Source organism: Panthera leo, chromosome E2 (genome assembly GCF_018350215.1).
Source record: "Panthera leo isolate Ple1 chromosome E2, P.leo_Ple1_pat1.1, whole genome shotgun sequence".
NCBI lineage: Eukaryota > Metazoa > Chordata > Mammalia > Carnivora > Felidae > Panthera > Panthera leo.
This window is the reverse complement of record NC_056693.1, coordinates 6,509,304-6,529,922: the sequence shown is the minus strand read 5'-3', so window position 1 is coordinate 6,529,922 and position 20,619 is coordinate 6,509,304. Positions and strand designations below refer to the sequence as shown.

At 39.2% G+C, this 20,619-nt stretch overlaps 1 long non-coding RNA gene and 1 pseudogene across 1 annotated transcript; one reads left to right on the top strand and one right to left on the bottom strand.

Annotated features, from left to right (window-relative positions):
* Positions 1–977: 977 nt before the first annotated feature.
* LOC122208861 lies at positions 978–1,963 on the bottom strand (annotated as a pseudogene).
* Positions 1,964–12,756: 10,793 nt separating this feature from the next.
* LOC122209097 lies at positions 12,757–20,301 on the top strand. The gene is made up of 3 exons (XR_006197449.1): positions 12,757–12,824; positions 18,530–18,576; positions 18,983–20,301. It is a non-coding gene; the product is annotated as an uncharacterized LOC122209097 (long non-coding RNA).
* The last annotated feature ends 318 nt before the right edge of the window (positions 20,302–20,619 follow it).

Sequence of the window (20,619 nt, the reverse complement as noted above, 5' to 3'; positions counted from 1 at the left end):
TCCTAGATTGAATACAAACACTTTATTACTCATGGCCCAGCAGGCAGCATGAACATCCTGATTCCAACAGTTTTTCAAGGCCCTCTTCCTTGTCCTGACTTTATTCCAATCATGGTTCCTTGGAGGGGTCCCAATGAATGCTACACATGGAGTGTTTACATCATCCCTGAGGAACCCTGAGTATACAAAATCCAAGACTTATAAGGGTATTCTAGCACACCTGCTGTACTCTTTGACCCTGGGGAAGACTTTAGCTTTGTTTCCCTGTACAGCAAATAAGTCAGTATGGTGTTCCAGTGGGTGACACTGTCTTTGTCTCCCAAGGTATTTTTCTAATCACACATAAGGTAATCCTGCATAGAAGAAAAGCTGTCCATGCTTCTGTAGGAGGCATGTACATACGTGAGAAACCCATGGTAGAACTGTCTTCCAACAATATCCAGCAGTCATTTCTGGACTGTATTGGCTCCTGTCACAATTTCCCATGAATTCATCCCTTGTTCAAATGCTCTGATTAATCTCGCAAATGGCTAGGATCAGATTCATTCAATTTTCATCAAATAACATTTGATTGAGACCACTATCAACAGGATACTATGTATCAGGATGAGGTGAACCTGCATTATTCACCTCTACTGTGCCTATATGGTTCCTACATTCATCCATCAGAAGGAATCCCAAATACCCATTAGGGTCCACCATAGAATGACAAGTGGCTTACTCTTTTAGATGCCATATTGGGGTGTGTGGGTGGCTCAGTCAGTTGAGTGTCCGACTTTAGCTCAGGTTATGATCTCATGGTTCATGGGTTCTAGCCCCATGTCGGGCTTTGTGCTGATAGCACCAGATCTGATCTGCTTCAGATTCTCTGTCTCCGTCTCTCTCTGCCACTCCCCTACCCGACTTTCTATTTCTCTCTCTCTCACACACACATACACACAAATAAATAAACATTTAAAAAATTTAAAAATAAGATGCTATTGACTTTTCCAATGTGATGAGTGAATAATCAACTGAGGATTGTGCAAAATGATACAACTTAACATTTTTTCTGCTAAGATAGTGTTCCTTATCCAGAAAAACCAGAAGCTAGATACTGTGGAATCTTGTCTCATTATCAGAAAGGGACTGACAGTTGGAAGACATGCAGAAATTAGGTCAGTGAGAAAGTAATGGTGGGTTGCTCTAGACTCAGCAGAGGATCTGGGGGAAACACGAGTGCTGTGAATGTGTTGGACCTGTGCTTGTGCCTGTGCAGGATGAAAACCCTGGAGCTGCTGGCCCAGATCCTGAGTCCAGGAAGTGAAACTTCAGGGAATACTATCAGTATTGCATAGAGTGACCCTGAGATTGTCTCATGGTCAGATGTAGAACAGTATTCAAAATCCCTTTTCTTTGTGATGTTTTTTTTGGCTGCTCTGTTTCCCTGACACATACAACACATACATAGGAATGATAAAATTTTCTATCATACATATGATCCAGAAGAGGGAAATGGACATGCCAACATACTTTGGAGCTTTGACTTTAAGATACTTCTATGAGGAGTTCATGGGGCTGATCACGATGGTCTGGAAGACACTCAAGAGGCAGGTGCTGCCAATGGACATTCCCCTGCCCACCCTCTGAACATACAAAAGAAGTTTACATCCAAATTCATTGAAGAAATATTTTACCCCCAAGCCAATGTCTTGGGGACACCTTTTGAGAGCATCACCAAGGAGTTGGCTATAATTAGGTGCATGAGAATCAACTCTGTGGGTCTCAACCTCCCTTTGGTGTGGTAATGGAAGACATAATGGTGAGGAAGAGAGAAATTGTCCAGGAGTCAGACTATCGACTGTGGTAAGATTATTGCTATTGCCAAATCCCCAGAACCTATTCTATCATTCAGTACATTTTCCTTTAAATTATAACCAAAGTCATTCCTGTGAACAAAAAGGTTCCTTGAAGATTTTGACATCAAGAGTAACTTTGGTGGGTTGCTCCTTTGGGCTTGCCAAAGACTTGAAGAGGCAGGAGGAGATGGAGAGAAGTACCAGGATATTCCATGGAAGTGTCAGCACTAAAGATGAGGTGGTTTGATTGGGAAGAAGCAAAGGTAAGTGATAGCAAGTGGAAAGAACGCTGAATACTAATAACAACCCTTTTAGAAACTGAGAATCGTTACTCATATTGGAAAAAAACCATACAACGTGAATCATTACCTACATCATGGGATAAATCAATTCTGAATATGTTCCTGATTTATATATCAAAGAGATAATATGAAACTTGTCATTGCTTGAGTTGATCAAAATAGCAAGAGATGCTTGAGAGATCGATGGTACCATTGGATATGTCCTGCCAAAATTGTGTGGATAGAAAACAAAGTTAGATTCCAAATCATTGAGGAAGTGTTTCAGATAACTCTATTCTTGTGGATACCTTTAAGGAGAATGATCAGGACTTGGGTAGAAACAGGTGCTTGAGAATCAAAACTGTGCACCTGAATGTGTAATGAGGGTGGAAAAGGAAGAGATGGTGGTAAGGAAGAGAGAAAGTGCCCGGAATCCCTAGATGGTCTGTGATAAGTAGGTCATTCATATTGGTAAGTGCTTTGATGCCATTCACACAGTTCCCAGTGACAGATCATCATCTTGAGAGCCTGAGGAGCCTGCCTGAACACATGTGGTGTGGACTATATTGATCATATCAAATAGAATACAAGTATTCACTGAAAAATAATTAACATATTTGTTGTTGTTGTTGTTAAGCCTCCCAGAGTTGAGGTTAGAATTTTATTTATTTTATTTTTTATTTTTTCATTATATGAAGTTTATTGTCAAATTGGTTTCCATACAACACCCAGTGCTCATCCCAAAAGGTGCCCTCCTCAATATCCATCACCCCCCCTCCCACCCCCCATCAACCCTCAGTCTGTTCTCAGTTTTTAAGAGTCTCTTATGCTTTGGCTCTCTCCCACTGAGGTTAGAATTTTAAATAACACTTAGTTTGCATGAATCGGTGCTATCATGTTGTACCTCTGGTATTTTCATAGGTCTTCCTACCTGTATAACGTAGGCACTGCCATTGCATTATTTTCATTGTAAAGAGAAGGAGAATTTGGGACACAGAGGTTGAGCGATCTGTCTAAATTCACATGCTGGCAGAGGAGGGGCAGAGAGAGAGGGAGACACAGAATCTGAAGAAGGTTCCAGGCTCTGAGCTGTCAGCACAGAGCCCGATGTGGGGCTTGAGCTCATGAAGGGCGAGATCATGACCTGAGTTGAAGTCGAACGCTTAACCGACTGAGCCACACAGGCACCCCTTTCTCAGACTCTTAAGTATAGAGAATACACTGATGGTTACCAGTGGGGAGGTGGATACGGGGTATGGGTTAAATTACTGATGGGGATTAAGGTGTGCACTCATTGTTATGAGCACCAGGTATTATATCGAAGTGTTGAATCACTATATTACACACCTAAAATTAATATAACAGTATATGTTAAAACTAATTGGAATTAAAAGAAGAACAAAAAAAAACCTTTGTGTATATTGTTTGGAATAATATACAACCTTTCTGTAGTATTAGGAAAAATAATTATATTTCCTAATTAAAAAAAGAGTTAAATATTGTCATTGCACACATCATGGGATGTGGATTGTTAATCAAGTTGTTTTGTGCACATATGAATGAATGGTCTCAGTGGTTCTTGAGATGGGCTGACCTCTCCACCATTTTTGAATGTTCTCACAGTGCATGTATACTTGTGAACTTTCCCTTGAATGGCTGTAAAATGCAAGATCCCACCATCTGTATACCCTCATGCCTTCACCTTTTATTAAATGGTCACTTTTGATGTTGAACAATTTAATAGAAAATGCAAAGGAGAAAATGTAATCTCAGAGCAAATGTACACCTGCATCATATGCTTTATCTAAATTCACCAATCATTACTGTTTTCTCACCAGTTCTTTTTTATCTGTTGACATGTCTTTGCTGTTTCATGTGAGAATAATTTGTCACCATATTGACATTTTGCCTGAATACCAGAATATTTATCTCTTTACGTGAAGGTTATTCTGCTAATGCAATAAAACCTTCACACTTAAGAAAGGATACTAGTGTTATGCTATCATTTCATAGACAGTCCATAGACAGATTTCCCACAGTGATACAATGATGCATTTTTTTGTCTGTTTTCAGAAATCTAGGATCCAGTCATGTCACAGGGACTTAATTTATTGTCTTCATTCTTTAGTTTCTTTAACCTAGAACAGTTACCACTCTTGTTTTTAATTTGTCCTCAGTGTAAGTGACAGTTTTGAAGAATGCACTCTTTGTTTTTCAGAATGTCTCTCAGCATGGATTTCTGTGATTGTGTCTGTTATCCTGTGTCTCAGGTACAACATTTGAGCAGAACTTCTACACACAGATGATGGTGGGACCTGCTGAGTGTATCACCTCAGAGGCAAAGGTTATAAGGAAATGTTGGTGGACTAGATGTGTGGATAAGTTTCTTTTTGGGAGAAGCAGGAGACTTGCCTTGATTGTTGAAGTGAGCTGGGTAGAGAAATTGTGCCCGGAAGATTTTCAGGGTCCTGAAGGAGCTCTGTCAGCTCCCAGATGCAGACTGATCAGAAATCTAATTCTTAGCATAGAGTATCCCAAAGAATCTGTTACAGGAAAATGCCCAGATGATTCCTAGGCTCATTAATTTGAGAAGTAATGTGTAACTAAATGGTCCCTGGCACAGGTTTCACATTTAGGATCACCATGGGGTTTCAGAAACACCATCACGTGTGCTCTACTGACGTCTTCCATTTTCATTCTGTGAGCTGTTATGTCTCCAGGACTCATTTCTGAGAGTGGAGCCCAAGCTCTGGCCCATGGGGGCGTAACAGGGGTCTGCTGTGCCTGGTTTTGTAGGAGGATCTTGGTGCCGTCTCGTCCCCTGTGCTGTAGCAGGATTTGAGATGTTTCTAGGAGGGCAATGTCTCTGAAGACAGGGGAGGAGAAACTTGTGGTAGGACCTTCAGATCAGAATTGTTTGTCTTTGAATCCATCCTGTGGAAAAGGACATGGAAGGGCAGCCTTTTTTGCCTTTGAAGGTGCTTCTGCTTGTGGGGAGGCGGGCAGAAGGGAAGGTGTATCAGTTTGCTGCAGTTGCCATAACAAGGACCCTGAACAGAGTGACCAAAACAACAGAAATTTATTGTGTGGCAGTTCTGGAGGCTAAAAGTCCGAGATCAAGGTGTCCTCAGGGCCATGCTCTCTGTGAATATCCTGGGGGAGAGTCTGCTCCAGGCCACTTTCCCAGCTTCTGCCTCCATGGCTTATGGCAGCATAACTTCATGTTGTGTCTACCCTTCATGTGTGTGTGGTTTATTTTATTTTTTTAATTTACATCCAAATTAGTTAGCATATAGTGCAACAATGATTTCAGGAGTAGATTCCTTAATGCCCCTTACCCATTTAGCCCATCCCCCTCCCACAACTCCTCCAGTAACCCTCTGTTTGTTCATCATATTTAAGAGTCTCTTATGTTTTGTCCCACTCCCTGTTTTTATATTACTTTTGCTTCCCTTCCCTTATGTGCATCTGTTTTGTCTCTTAAAGTCCTCCTATGAGTGAAGTCATATGATATTTGTCTTTCTCTGACTAACTTCACTTAGCATAATACCCTCTATTTCCATCTATGTAGTTGCAAATGGCAAGATTTCATTCTTTTTAATTGCAGAGTAATATTCCATTGTGTATATATACCACATCTTCTTTATCCATTCATCCATCAATGGACATTTGGGCTCTTTCCGTATTTTGGCTATTGTTGATAGTGCTGGTGTAAACATGGGGGTGCATGTGTCCCTTCGAAACAGCACATCTGTATCCTGTGGATAAATGCCTAGTAGTGCAATTGCTGGGTTGTAGGGTAGTTCTATTTTTAATTTTATGAGGAACCACCATACTGTTTTCCAGAGTGGCTGCACCAGTTTGCATTCCCACCAATGCAAAAGAGATCCTCTTTCTCTGCATCCTCGCCAACATCTGTTGTTTCCTGAGTTGTTAATATTAGCCATTCTGACAGGTGTAAGGTGGTATCTCATTGTGGTTTTGATTTGTATTTCCCTGATGATGAGTGATGTTGAGCATTTTTTCATGTGTCGGTTGGCCATCTGGATGTCTTCTTTGGAGAAGTGTCTATTCATGTCTTTTGCCCATTTCTTCACTGGATTATTTGTTTCTTGGGTGTGGAGTTTGAGAAGTTCTTTATAGATTTTGGATACTAACCCTTTATCTGATATGTCATTTGCAAGTATCTTCTCCCATTCTGTCAGTTGCCTTTTAGTTTTGATGACTGTTTCCTTTGCTGTGCAGAAGCTTTTATTTTGAAGAGGTCCCAGTAGTTCATTTCTGCTTTTGTTTCCCTTGTCTGTGGAGACGTGTTGAGTAAGAAGTTGCTGTGGCCAAGATCAAAGAGGTTTTTGCCTGCTTTCTTCTCAAGGATTTTGATGGCTTCCTGTCTTACATTGAGGTCTTTCATCCATTTTGAGTTTCTTTTTGTGTATGGTGTAAGAAAGTGCTCCAGGTTCATTCTTCTGCATGTTGCTGTCCAGTTTTCCTTCATGACTTGCTGAAGAGACTGTCTTTATTCCATTGGATATTCTTTCCTATTTTGTCAAAGATTTGTCATACATTTGTGGGTCCATTTCTGGGTTCTCTACTCTGTTCTGAGTGTCTGTTGTTGTGCCAGTACCATACTGTCTTGATGATTACAGCTTTGTAGTATAACTTGAAGTCTGGGGTTGTGATGCCTCCTGCTTTGGTTTTCTTTTTCAAGATTGTTTTGGCTGTTCGGGGTCTTTTCTGGTTCCACACAAATTTTAGGATTATTTGTTCTAGCTCTGTGAAGAATGCTGGTGTTATTTTGATAGGAACTGCATTGAATATGTAGATTGCTTTGGGTAGTATCAACATTTTAACAAAATTTGTTCTTCCTATCCAGGAGGATGGAATCTTTTCCCATGTTTTTGTGACTTCTTCAATTTCTTTCATAAGCTTTCTATAGTTTTCAGTGTATAGATTTTTCACCTCTTTGGTTGGATTTATTCCTAGGTATTTTATTGTTGTTGGTGCAACCGTAAATGGGGTCGATTCCTTGATTTCTCTTTCTGTTGCCTCATTATTGGTGTAGAGGAATGCAACCAATTTCTGTGCATTGATTTTATATCCTGCCACTTTGCTGAATTCATGAATCAGTCCTAGTAGTTTTTTGGTGGAATCTTTTGGGTTTTCCATATAGAGTATCATGTCATCTGCGAAGAGTGAAAATTTGACCTCCTTCTGGCCTATTTGGATGCCTTGTATTTCTTTGTGTTGTCTGATTGTCGAGGCTAAGACTTCCAATACTATGTTGAATAACTGGTGAGAGTGGACATCCCTTTCTTGTTCCTGACCTTAGGGAGAAAGCTCTCAGTTTTTCCCCATTGAGGATGATATTAGCATTGGCTCGTTCACATATGGCTTTTATGATCTCCGGGTATGATCCTTCTATCCCTGCTTTCTTGAGGGTTTTTATCAAGAAAGGATGCTGTATTTTGTCAAATGCTTTCTCTGCATCTATTGAGAGGATCATATGGTTCTTGTCCTTTCTTCTATTGATGTGATGAATCACGTTAATTGTTTTGCAGATATTGAACCAGCCCTTCCTCCCAGGTATAAATCCCACTTGGTCATAGTGAATAATTTTTTTTAATGTATTGGTGGATCCAGTTGGCTAATATCTTGTTGAGGATTTTTGCATCCATATTCATCAGGGAAATTGGTCTATAGTTCCCTTTTTTAGTGGGGTTGCTGTCTGGTTTTGGAATCAAGGTAATGCTGGCTTCATAGAATAAGTTTGGAAGTTTTCCTTCCATTTCTATTTTTTTGGAACAGCTTCAAGAGAATAGGTGTTAACCCTTCCTTAAATGTTTGGTAGAATTCCCCTGGAAAGCCATCTGGTCCTGGACTCTTGTTTAGGGGAAGGTTTTTAGATTACTAATTTTATTTCCTTACTGGTTATGGGTCTGTTCAAATTTTCTATTTCTTCCTGTTTCAGTTTTAGTAGTGTGTATGTTTCTAGGAATTTGTCCATTTATTCCAGATTGCTCATTTTATTGTCATATAATTGCTCATAATATTCTCTTATTATTGTTTTTATTTCTGGTGTGTTGGTTGTGATCTCTCCTCTTCATTCTTGATTTTATTTATTTGGGTCCTTTCCTTTTTCTTTTTGATCAAACTGGCTAGTGGTTTATCAATTTTGTTAATTCTTTCAAAGACCCAGCTTCTGGTTTCATTGATCTGTTCTACTGTTTTGTTTTGTTTTTTGCCTTTTTTGTTTGTTTGTTTCGATAGCATTAATTTCTGCTTTACTCTTTGTTATTTCTTGTCTTCTGCTGGTTTTGGGTTTTATTTGCTGTTCTTTTTCCAGCTCTTTAAGGTGTAAGGTTAGGTTATATATCTGATATCTTTCTTCCTTCTTTAGGAAGGCCTGGGTTGCTATATACTTTCCACTTATGACCTCCTTTGCTGTATCCCAGAGGTTTTGGGTTGTGGTGTTATCATTTTCATTGGCTTCCATATACTTTCTAATGTCCTCTTTAACTTCTTGGTTAGCCCATTCATTATTTAGTCTCCAAGTATTTGTTACCTTTCCAAATTTTTTCTTGTGGTTGATTTCAAGTTTTATAGTGTTGTGGTCTGAAAATATGCACGGTATGATCTCGATCTTTTTGTACTTGCTGAGGGCTGATTTGTGTCCCAGTATGTAGTCTATTCTGGAGAACATTCCATGTGCACTGGAGAAGAATGTATATTCTGCTGCTTTAGGATGAAATGTTCTGATTATATCTGTTAAATCCATCTGGTCCAGTGTGTCATTCAAAGCCATTGTTTCCTTGTTGATTTTTTTGATTAGACGATCTGTCCATTGCTGTGAGTGGGGTGTTGAAGTCTCCTATTATTATGGTATTACTATCAATGAGTTTCTTTATGTTTGTGATTAATTGATTTATATATTTGGGTGCTTTCACATTTGCCACATAAATGTTTACAATTGTTAAATTTTCTTGGTGGATAGACCCCTTAATTATGATATAATGCCCTTCTTCATCTCTTGATACAGTTTCTATTTTAAAGTCTAGATTGTCTGATATAAGTACGCCTACTCCGGCTTTCTTTTGTTGACCATTAGCATGATAGATGGTTCCCCATCTCCTTACTTTCAATCTGAAGGTGTCTTTAGGTCTAAAGTGGGTCCCTTGTAAACAGCATATAGATGGATCTTGTTTTCTTATGCATTCTGTTACCCTGTATCTTTTGATTGGAGCATTGAGTCCATTGATATTAGAGTGAGTACTGAAAGATATGAATTTATTGCCATTATGTTGCTTGTAGAGTTGGAGTTTCTGGTGGTGTTCTCTGGTCCTTTCTAGTCTTTGTTGCTTTTGCTATTTAATTAATTAATTAATTAATTAATTTCATCTTTTTTCCCCCTCACAGAGTCCCCCTTAAAATTTCTTGCAGGGCTGTTTTTGTAGTCACAGATTCCTTTCATTTTTGTTTGTCTCGGAAACTTTTTTTTTTTTAATTTTTTTTTAACGTTTATTTATTTTTGAGACAGGGAGAGACAGAGCATGAACAGGGGAGGGTCAGAGAGAGGGAGACACAGAATCTAAAGTAGGCTCCAGGCTCTGAGCTGTCAGCACAGAGCCCGATGTGAGGCTCGAACTCACGGACCATGAGATCATGACCTGAGCCAAAGTCACCGCTTAACCAACTGAACCACCCAGGCGCCCTGTCTTGGAAACTTTTTATCTCTCCTTCTATTTTGAATGACAGCCTTTTTGGATAAAGAATTCTTGGCTGCATGTTTTTCTGAATCCGCACACTGAATATATCCTGCCATTCCTTTCTGGCCTGCCACGTTTCTGTGGATAGGTCTGCTGCAAACCTGATCTGTCTTCTCTTGTAGGTTAAGGACTTTTCTCCCTTGCTGCTTTCATGATTCTCTCCTTGCCTGAGTATTTTGTGAATTTGACTATGATATGCCTTGTTGATGGTCAGCTTTTGTTGAATCTAATGGGAGTCCTCTGTGCTTCCTGGATTTTGATGTCTGTGTCTTTTCCCAGTTTAGGAAAGTTTTCAGCTATGATTTGCTCACATAACCCTTCTACCCATATTTCTCTCTCTTCCTCTTCTGGGACCCCTATGATTCTGATGTTGTTCCTTTTTGATGAGTCACTGATTTCTCTAATTCTTAAATTTTTTAAAATGTTTATTTACTTTTGACAGAGCGAGAGAGAGACAGAGCATGAGCAGGGGAGGGGCATAGAGAGAGGGAGACACAGAATCCAGGCTCTGAGGTGTCAGCACAGAGCCCAACGTGGGGCTCGAACTCACAGACTGCGAGATCATGACCTGAGCTGAAGTTGGACGTTCAACCTACTGAGCCACCCAAGTGCCCCTGATTTCTCTAATTCTTAAATCATGCTCTTTTGCCTTAATCTGCCTCTTTTTTTCCTCCTTCATTATTCTCTATAAGTTTGTCCTGTATATCGCTGATTCCCTGTTCTGCCTCATCCATCCTTGTCACTGCGGCATCCATTCGAGGTCACAGCTCAGTTATAGCATTTTTTATTTCATGCTGACTAGCCTTTACTTCTCAAAGAGGTAAAAAATCTGTATGCTGAAAACTATAGAAAGCTTATGTAGAAATTGAAGAAGACACAGAGAAATGAAAAAATATTCCATGCTCATGGTTTCAAAGAACAAATGTTATTAAAATATCAATACTCTCCAAAGCAATCTCCACATTCAATGCAATCTCAATCAAAATGCACCAGCTTTCTTCACAGAGTTAGAACAATCCTAAAGTTTTTATGGAACCACAAAAGACCTCAAATAGCCAAAGGAATGTTGAAAAAGAAAACCACGGGCGCCTGGATGGCTCAGTGGGTTGGGCGTCCGACTTCGTCTCAGGTCATGATCTTGTGGTTCGTGGGTTCGAGCCCCACATTGGGCTCTGTGCTGACAGCTTAGAGCCTGGATCCTGCTTCGTATTCTGTGTCTTCCTCTCTCTCTGACCCTTCCCCGCCCATGCTCTGTCTTTCCCTCTCTCAAAAAGAAATAAACATTAAAAAAACGTGTAAAGAAAAAAGAAAGAAAACCAAAGCAGGAAGTTTCATAATTCCAGACTTTAGCCTGTATTTCAAAGTTGTAATCATCAAGACAGTATGATATTGTCACAAAAACAGACACATAGACCAATGGAATATAGTAGAGAACCCAGAAATGGACCCACCAATGTATGGCCAACTAATCTTTGACAAAAGAAGAAAGAGTATCCAGTGTACTGGATGGTGCTGGGAGAACTGGACAGTAACATGCAGAAGAATGAAACTGGACCAATTTCTAACACCATACACAAAAATAAATTCAAAATGGATGAACAACCTAAATATGATTCAGGAAACCATCAAAATCCTACAGGAGAAAACAGGCAGCAACCTCTTTGTCCTCAGCTGCAGCAACTTCATACTTGACATGTCTCCAAAGGCAAGGGAAATAAAAGGCAAAATGAATTACTGGGACCTCATCAACATAAAAAGCTTCTGCAGAGCAAAGGAAACAGTCAACAAAACTAAAAGGCAACAAATGGAATGGGAGAAGATATTTGCAAATGACATATTGGATAAAGGGTTAGTATCAAAATCTATAAAGAATTTGCCAAACTCAACACCTGAAAAACAAATAATCCAGTGAAGAAATGGGCAGAAGACATGAATAGACCCTTTTCTAAAGAAGACATCCAGATGGCAAACAGACACATGAAACGATGCTCAACATCACTCATCGTCAGGGAAATACAAATCAAAACCACACTGAGATACCACCTCACACCAGTCAAAGTGGCTGACATTAACAACTCGGGAAAGAACAGATGTTGGCGAAGATGTGGAGAAAGGGGAACCCTCTGCACTGTTGGTGGGAATGCATGTTGGTGTAGCCAGTCTAGAAAATAATGTGGAGGTTCCTCAAAAAATTAAAAATATAATTACCCTACAACCCAGCAATAGCACTACTAGGAATTTATCCAAAGGATACAGGAGTGCTGATTTGAAGGGGCACATGCTCCCAATGTGTGTAACAGCGCTATCAACAATAGCCAAAGTATGGAAAGAGTCAAAATGTCCATCAACTGATGAATGGATTAAGAATATGTGGCATATAGTATAGTCAAGACATACTTGACGATGTAAAAGAATGAAATCTTGCCATTTGCGACCATGTGGATGGAACTAGAGGTGTTATGCTAAGCAAAATAAGTCAGAGAAACACTAATATCATATGATTTCACTCATGTGGAATTGGAGAAAGTTAACAGATGATCAGAGGGATAAGGGATAAGGATGATCATAGGGATAAAATAAGATAAAACCAGGGAGGCAAACCATAAGAGACTCTTAAATACGGAGAATAAACTGAGGATTGATGGGTGGGGAAAATGGATCCGGAGCATTAACGAGGGCACTTGTTGGGATGAGCACTGGGTGTTACATATAGGTAATGAATCAGTGGATTCTACTCCTGAAGAAAAGACTACACTGTATGTTAACTAACTTGAAAATTCAATAAATAAATAAATTCAAGATTTAAAAAAAAGGCGTATTTTGATGCCATAAAAAAAAGGCATATTTGCAAACTACGTTTTTTCCAGATGATGAGAAAGAGGCCTGGAGAACTGAAGAGCAAAGGAGGAAAAAGTCTTTCTCAGGCAAATATTGGCTTCCAGGTAAGATGCTGTGTCCTTTCTTCTTCCTGAGAGGTCATTTGTTTATAACTTGAAAACCTTTACTTCTCTCTCTCAACCCTGTCACCCTGGCCCCTTGTCCTGGACTCTGTGTCTCACACGCCCACTCTCCTCTCCAGCGCTCTCTGTCCTGGGCCCATGGTGCCCTCCTGCCCAGACTGCTTCTTTCCCTCAGGCTTTGCATCCTTTCCCACACACTAGTGGTCTCTAGAGATGCTAGCTAGAAACTTGTAGTTGTTCTTAGTAATTGGCAAGTAGGAAGAATGTTTGCAAAAACATTCTGAGGACCCAAGCCTATCACTGCTAGTGCTGCTTCAGGTGAAATGCTAATTGCCGTTGTGAGGGGAGGCGGGTGTCACACAGTCATAAACACACATCTCAGGGCCCAGCTGCCCATCTTGCACACGTACTCACTTCTCTGACTGTCAACACAGAATCTGGCTCAGTGCTAAAGCCACACGGGAAGGTGGAATACCTCCTGAACCAGGAGCTGAGTTGGTATAAAGAGATGGGGTCCTACACCTACACCCATCCCTGATGGCTCCTAAGGCTCATAGTGTAATCCTCACTGACAGTGATTATGTGGTTTCACCCAAGTGGTCATGTAATCTGATTTTTAATGTGTTTGAGGGCTGTATTTGTGGACTCCCTGTTCAGCCTACTTTGCAGGAACCATAGACATAATGGTCAGGTTTCTAAGGTGCATTCAACTAAATAGTCAGATGAATGTATAGTAATCATTTGATTGTGTACAGAAAAATGTGTCTGATCGCTGTTGCTGGACTAGAAATGTTTTCTGTAACTCCACACCTATGACGCACTGAATAGATAAAATAATTGTGTCTTGATTATGGAGAGACTTTTCCCAGTAATGTCAAGGAAACAGCTTTTAAATAAAATGTAACTTTGGTTTCAGGGCGAGATTTTTAGGCTCAAATGTATCTTGTGATATTTCTGATGCTTTTAAACATTATAATAGCAATCCAAAAAGTTATATCACTTATACAATATACAAAGTTCTTGCATTAACATTCCACTTTGCATATTTCTTATATTGCAATATCTTTCACAAATCTTGCTTTATTGGTACTAATTTTATTTAACTCAAGTATTAATAAAAGTGATATTATGTACATATGTGTGTGTGTGTGTGTGTGTGTGTGTGTGTGTGTATGTGACACCCTACTTACAGAGTTCCTGTGTCTTGTGGTATTGCACTTTTGTTCGTGGAATGAAAGCAAATGATTCTTTCTATTGTCATCTTAATGGAACATGGGTCAGCATGTGGCAGGTCATTAAATCCAGGTTGTCACGGGGCAGGAACCTGCAGCTTTGTAGTCCTGTCTCAGTGCATCTACAGTTTACTGAGGTAAACTCAGGGTAATACTCTAGGGTATTATTCACAGTTTGTATTTGCCTATAAGAAAAAGTCTTCATAAATAACTAGAAACTTGTTATTAATAAAAATTCAAATTAAATAGCACTAATCTAAATTGAAATGATAAGGTATAAATACAAATCTAAATTTAGATCTTGGTTTATTTAAAGAACACACCTGGAACACTTATGTGGCTCAGTTGGTTAAGTGTCCGACTCTTGATTTCAGCTCAGGTCATGAGCTCAGCGTTCCTGAGATCGAGCCCCACGTTGGGCTCTGAGTTGGGATTTTCTCTGTCCCTCTCACTTCTGCCCCTCCTCCACTTGCTCTCCCTCTCTCTAAATAAATAAATAAAATATTTTAAAAATACAGAAAAAATAAAGAACACAGCTTACTAGCATTTTCTTATATTATGGATTAAATGCACTAATTTTGTTCCCCACCCAGCCATGTTCCAGTCCCCACTCTATCCCTTATTTGTGAATGAATTCAGACAAAGCAGTTAACCTCTCTGTGCTTATGTAGTCCTCATCTTTATAAGGAATGTAATAGTGCCTGCCTCATGTATTTATAAGAAATATTAACTTAGTACATGGGTGGTTGTTATAACACTGATTCACATGTAGCAAATGTTGTATAACGGTTGTTCATGCAACTCTTGGAAGGCCCTAAATGACTGAAGAACTTTAAGTAATTATTTGAAAGTAGGAAGTGTTGGGAAGTGGAGAATATCGGATTTCAGCTGACATGATTCATGTGGCCCCTGCCTCCTATTCCCACCTAGGATTCTCTAGCCCAGAAGACAAGTATCAGTCACTTAGGACTGACAGCATGGCCACCAGGGATCTGGCAATAAGAATGATCTTCTTACTAGTGTTTCCTGTCTTCTCTTCATTGTGATTCCTCAAAACCTAAACATAAGTGGAAGCATTCTTTGTTCTCAGTATGTGCTGCTAAATAAAAAGGAAAAATGGGGAAAAAAATATAAAATCCCCTCGTCTTATGAGAAATCTGTAAATCGAATGTATTTCCATAATGTTTGTTTGGTAATTTACTCATCCCCCTCAGAGTCTCCAGTACAATTATGAGAGGCTAACCCAAGAATGGTAAACAGAACATACTGAGCATTTTCTTCAATGTTAACAAAAAATTATAATAACTGTAATATTATATAATTATCTTGTAAATACTCGTGTGATTGACGTTTTACTAATGTCTGCCATTCTGGAGGAGTTCAGAATTTATGTGTATATAAACACCAGGTCTTGAAAAAAATCCAGATATTATGGAGAAAACTTTGAGCATGTAACTTAAATTTGTCACAGTAAATTTTCCAAAAGTGAAGTAGGCATGGGATTCTAGGAAAAAGAGCCTGGAAATGGGTCAGCATGTGGCAGGTCATCAGTTACACTGAAGAGAATAGTGCTGGAGGGAAAATAAAGTCAGCAAAGAAAGCTTTGGGGAGCCAGGTATAATTGTGTAATGTCATACCAGAGAGGCGGGAGTCAGTCATGTGAAGTGTGATGTTTGGGAGCATGGGAGATAAGCTTGTGGGAACATTTTCAGGGAGAAATGGACAGGTTGGACTGGAGAGGGTAGTGGACAGCATAGAATTACATTTTAGCTGGTTCTTAACCAATATCAAGTGATTGTGACATTTTTATAAGCCATGAATTCCATGGAATTGGTACCTGGAGAAGAAAGATTTTTCCCTCCTTTGTGAAGATGATTTGGGCATGTTGGGAAGAAAGAGGTTTGGAGGTGCACACTTGAGTCTTCGAAGTGAAGATATTAGTTAATGTTGGAGACTTCCACTCAATTTGGAGCCCTGAAGGGAGTGCCATCTGTAGGGCAGAGACATGAATCCATTCTGTTTATGTGGATTTTGTGACTCCTTGATTTTCAATTCTCTTTGATTTTAGGAGAGATTTTTATATAGCTATCTCTGTATTTACATTCTGAAGCTGATGTAAACTATTGAGAATTTAATAATTTGAAAAAAATTTTTGACCCAATGGATATATCCATTTTTACAGATTAAAGATAGAACCTTGTACCACAAATGGAATCCATATTTGTAGCTCACATGAGGCACGTAAATATTAACTACATTTTTAGATCACAAAACACGAAGAAAAATATATAAATACATGCCTACCTTCAATTATTGTGTGTAGGGATCTATATCTGTGTGTGATCTGTGTGTGTTTATACATATAAATGTAGACTTAATTATGTTTGTTATCTATCAATTAACATATTGGAAAATTGTACACTAAGAACAATTTTAGGGGTGCCTGGGTGGCTCAGTCAGTTAAGTGACTGACTTTGACTCAGGTCATGATCTCACAGTTCGTGGGTTCAAGCCCCACGTCAGGCTCTGTGCTGCGCACTTGCTCGGAGCCTGGAGCCTGCTTCGGATTCTGTGTCTCCTTCTCTCTCTGCCCCTACCCTGCTTGTGCTCTGTCTCAGTCTCTCGAAAATAAATAAATGTAAAAAAAAAAATTTTTTTTAAAGAATTTTAAATAGTACTAGTTACAATTATGACAAAACTCAAAATGTATGTGATAGTATGTGTATATTTCCATGCTAGTTGTTTGATTGTAAAATTCCATAAAATGTATTTTTAATTTTTATACTTTAATTCAGTTTCTTTGCCATACCTCTTATGAAAACATCCAATGAATGTAGTAAAAATTGCTTCATTTTTAAAGGTATAATTAATGCATTTAACTGTAATATAATAATTGATACATTTGAATGCAATGGGGCTTATTATTTAATCTATGTTAACTACTTTTCTATGGATTGCAAAATATAATTTTCATTTATAATTCTACATTATAATTGAACTTCTTTCTTTGAAGTTGTATACTCATCATTTCTGTTTTACCTAGAAATTTCAGCTTACATTTAAAAGCTAATCACAGTGTCATTTTATTTAATATTCTTAAACCCCACCTTTATAATATATGGACAGCTCTAATCTATTTACCATATCCCATCTTTTTGAGGCTGATATGTATTTGAAAAATTTAAAGACACATGCACTGGTGATAAGTGCATTGCTCAAGAAAAGTTCACAAAGTGACCACATTCTGTACTCAGTACCTAGATCAATGAATAGAATATTGTCAGACTTTTGCTCCTTACCAGTCACTATTCCTCTGGGCCATCAGTACTCTGACATGCATGGCACAACATAGGTTACTTTAGCCTGTCTTGCATCTTATATAAAGAAGGTAATAGAGCATTAACTCTTTTGTATTTGCTTTTGTCATTCCTTCTGTTGTTTATGAATTTATTGCTGCATGCTGTTATTAATCATTTATTGGCATTCCATGTAGGGTTCCATGTTATTAATCATTTATTGGCATTCCATGTAGGGTTCCATTGTGTGCATATAAAACAATTTACCTAATCATTCCACCATTAATTAGCATATGAGTGGTTTTCAGTTTGTGACTATTAGGAATACCACTGGTATCTAAATGTAGACCATGCTTTGTTGGCACATATACATATTTCTGTTGGCTATATAAGTAACAGTGGAATTGGTGGGTGACAGGTTGACAGTTCTGTAGCTTTAGGAGATAGTGCCTAATGGGTTTGGAAAATGTACAGAGTTTCACACCCACCATCAGTGTAGGAGATTTTTGGTTTGTGCACATCCTTGTCAACAGTTTCGATATTTTTTCATATTTCTCTTTGACTTCTGGTTAGTGTCTGATGGTACCAAGTAGTGATTTTCTTTTAATGTCCTTGATTACTATGGAAGTTGAGCATCCTTTCACATATTTATTAGACATTGGGCATCCTCTTTTTCAAGTATGTGTTAGTTTATTTTGTCCATTTTTATTGTGGACAATAAATTTTTTTGGTTGTTTGTTTTTTTGGTTTGTTTATTTTTTCTTATCGATTTGTAGTAATTCCTTTTATCTGCTGGATAAGTTTCCTTTGCTGGTCTCTTTTCTCACACTGTCTCTGTGTCTCTTGGTCTTTCCTGTGTGTGTTGTGTTTTGATAAGGAGAAAGTCTTAATGTTAATGTAACTATTTTCTCTTTTATAGATAATGTTTACTGTTCTGTTCAATAAATTCTTTCCTATTCTAAGACTACAGTTATTCACCTTTTTTAAAACCCATATATCACTTTAAAATTTAGATTGGCAATCCATCCAGAATTGTTTTGCTGTATGTTTGGGTAATGTATTCTATTTTCTTCTGAGAAGATAACAAGTTTCAGTTCACTGAGAATATGTGATATTGTTCCTTCTTTTCATTTGCTTTCATCTCTCCTTGCTCATGCAGGTTGACATCACTGCTCCTTTGGATCCATCTTTCCTGTGAATGTCCTGGTAAATCTGGGTCTCTTCCTGCTCCTTCAGTCTTTCACTGTGCCACAGCACCACACAACCAAGGGCAGTCTTGGTATCAAAAATCTTCAATGGATCTTTTTACTCAATCAATCATAACCAAATTTTTAAGGGAAAGGTGCACCCTTCGGGGAAACGATTCTGCATGATCCTCTCTTTTTTTTTTTTTTTTTTTCATATCTTGTTTCAGCTACTGTCCTGGAATGGCTTGCAAACATTTTTGTGTAACAGCCTCTGAGGATGGCAATACTATCTTTCTTGGGGAAAGGGCAGATTAACTACCTGGCCAATGCACTAGAGATAATGCCTTCCTCACAGGCAAATGTTGGGCAGATGCATTTCTAATTCAACTGAAAAAATTGGGTTTTCTGAACTTAATTTTCTCCAGCTGTGACATGAATCTACTGTGTGTGCAGCATCCACCTGGACTTCTTTGCATGGCCCCCGTAAGACCTGTGGAAGCAAAGGGAAGAGATGTGAACACAAAGCTCTTGCTGCCTGTTGTGCATGCATAATACTGCCTTTGTCTCAGTCCCTGGCATCTTGTGTCTTCTACCAGCATCCTTGCAGCTGGCAGGCTAACTTACTGGTTTGTAAATGGGGTAAAATCTTACACCCTTTACATTTCTTGACAGTCTTAGCAATGAGGATAGGGTAGCTATTGAGCCATACAACCACCAGCCTTAGTGTGTTGTCATAGTAGCAGAGGAAAGCTATGTTGATGAGGTAGTTTGGGCCTCTCTCAATCTGTGTGGACTGCTGTAAGAAAATTCCACAGGCTGGGAACCTTATAAATGAATTCATATCTCACAGTTTTGGAGGCTGAAAATCTGAAATCAGGCTGCCAGTGTGGTTGGCACGGGCCTTCCTCTGGGTTGCAGTCTTCTTGTATCTTATATTCACAGGGTGGAAGGGATGAGGGAGCTCTCAGTTCTCCTTGTAAAGGACACCCATCCCATTCATGAGGGCAGAGCCTCCCAATCATGCCTCAAAGGCTCCACCTCCAAATGCCATCACCTTTGGGGTTAGGTTTCAATATATGAATTTTGAGGAGACACAAACAGACCATAGCAGGACCCTTTGGAACAAGTTCAACAACCAGTTGTTGTTTCTACTGTTAGAATGTGACAGGAATTGTGTTATAGGCTTGTGCTTCCCCATCCCAGAAATTCCTGAGGGGATTATCCCAGTCAGGGTGAGGTGCAGGTAGAGAAGTGTTACTGGGACACACAGCCTTTCATTTGCCCCCAGTGTGTGTATAAGGGCTAAGGATTTAGGTCAACCTCTGATGTACCAGGTTTTCATGATACACATGATATACTGTCTGTTTGCAAGTTAGAGGCCTCAGTCTCAATCACCCTGTCTCACGTGCTGTCACCTATCTGCCAGTAGGGGTGGCTGATACCACCTGCTCAAGTTCAGAGTCCTGTATTCCAATGAAAATACGTTAGAACTCTATGGGCACGTTTACAGTGCTCAATCCCTCCAGCAGTGAGGGAAAAACCCTTGTTTCTTTGCCTTCCCATCGCCTAAAAGGAGGTCCAGCCCTTACTGGACCTTAATGGTGTATGGGAGACGGCACACGTCTCTGCGAGTGAGAGTCTGTCATTTGGAGCCTTTGGCAAAGGGAGTCAGCCTCTACCTAGAAGCTCCCTAGGGGGTGTGAATTTGAGGCTTCTGTGACACACTCACAGGTGTGCTCTTTTAAAGTAGCAGTGCTTAAAAACTAAATTAAATAAAGAGTTTTTAAAAGACTGGTTAGCTTATTAGTGAGCTCTCCTCAAAACTGATCCTTAGATGCATTTCGACTGTGTGCCTTGATATTCCAATTTTGGACTGAGTCAACACGGACTCACTTGTAACAGGATAGAAAGGGCCCCAAAATTCCCATGTCCCATGGAAAGTGCATATTCAAGAATGAAGGCAAACTCTTTCTAGCAACATGTCAGCTTGACCAGAAAAATTGGTACCTGCCCCTTGAGAAGACATTTTTAGCTCCATGCTTTGGTGAAAGCCACTGGCACT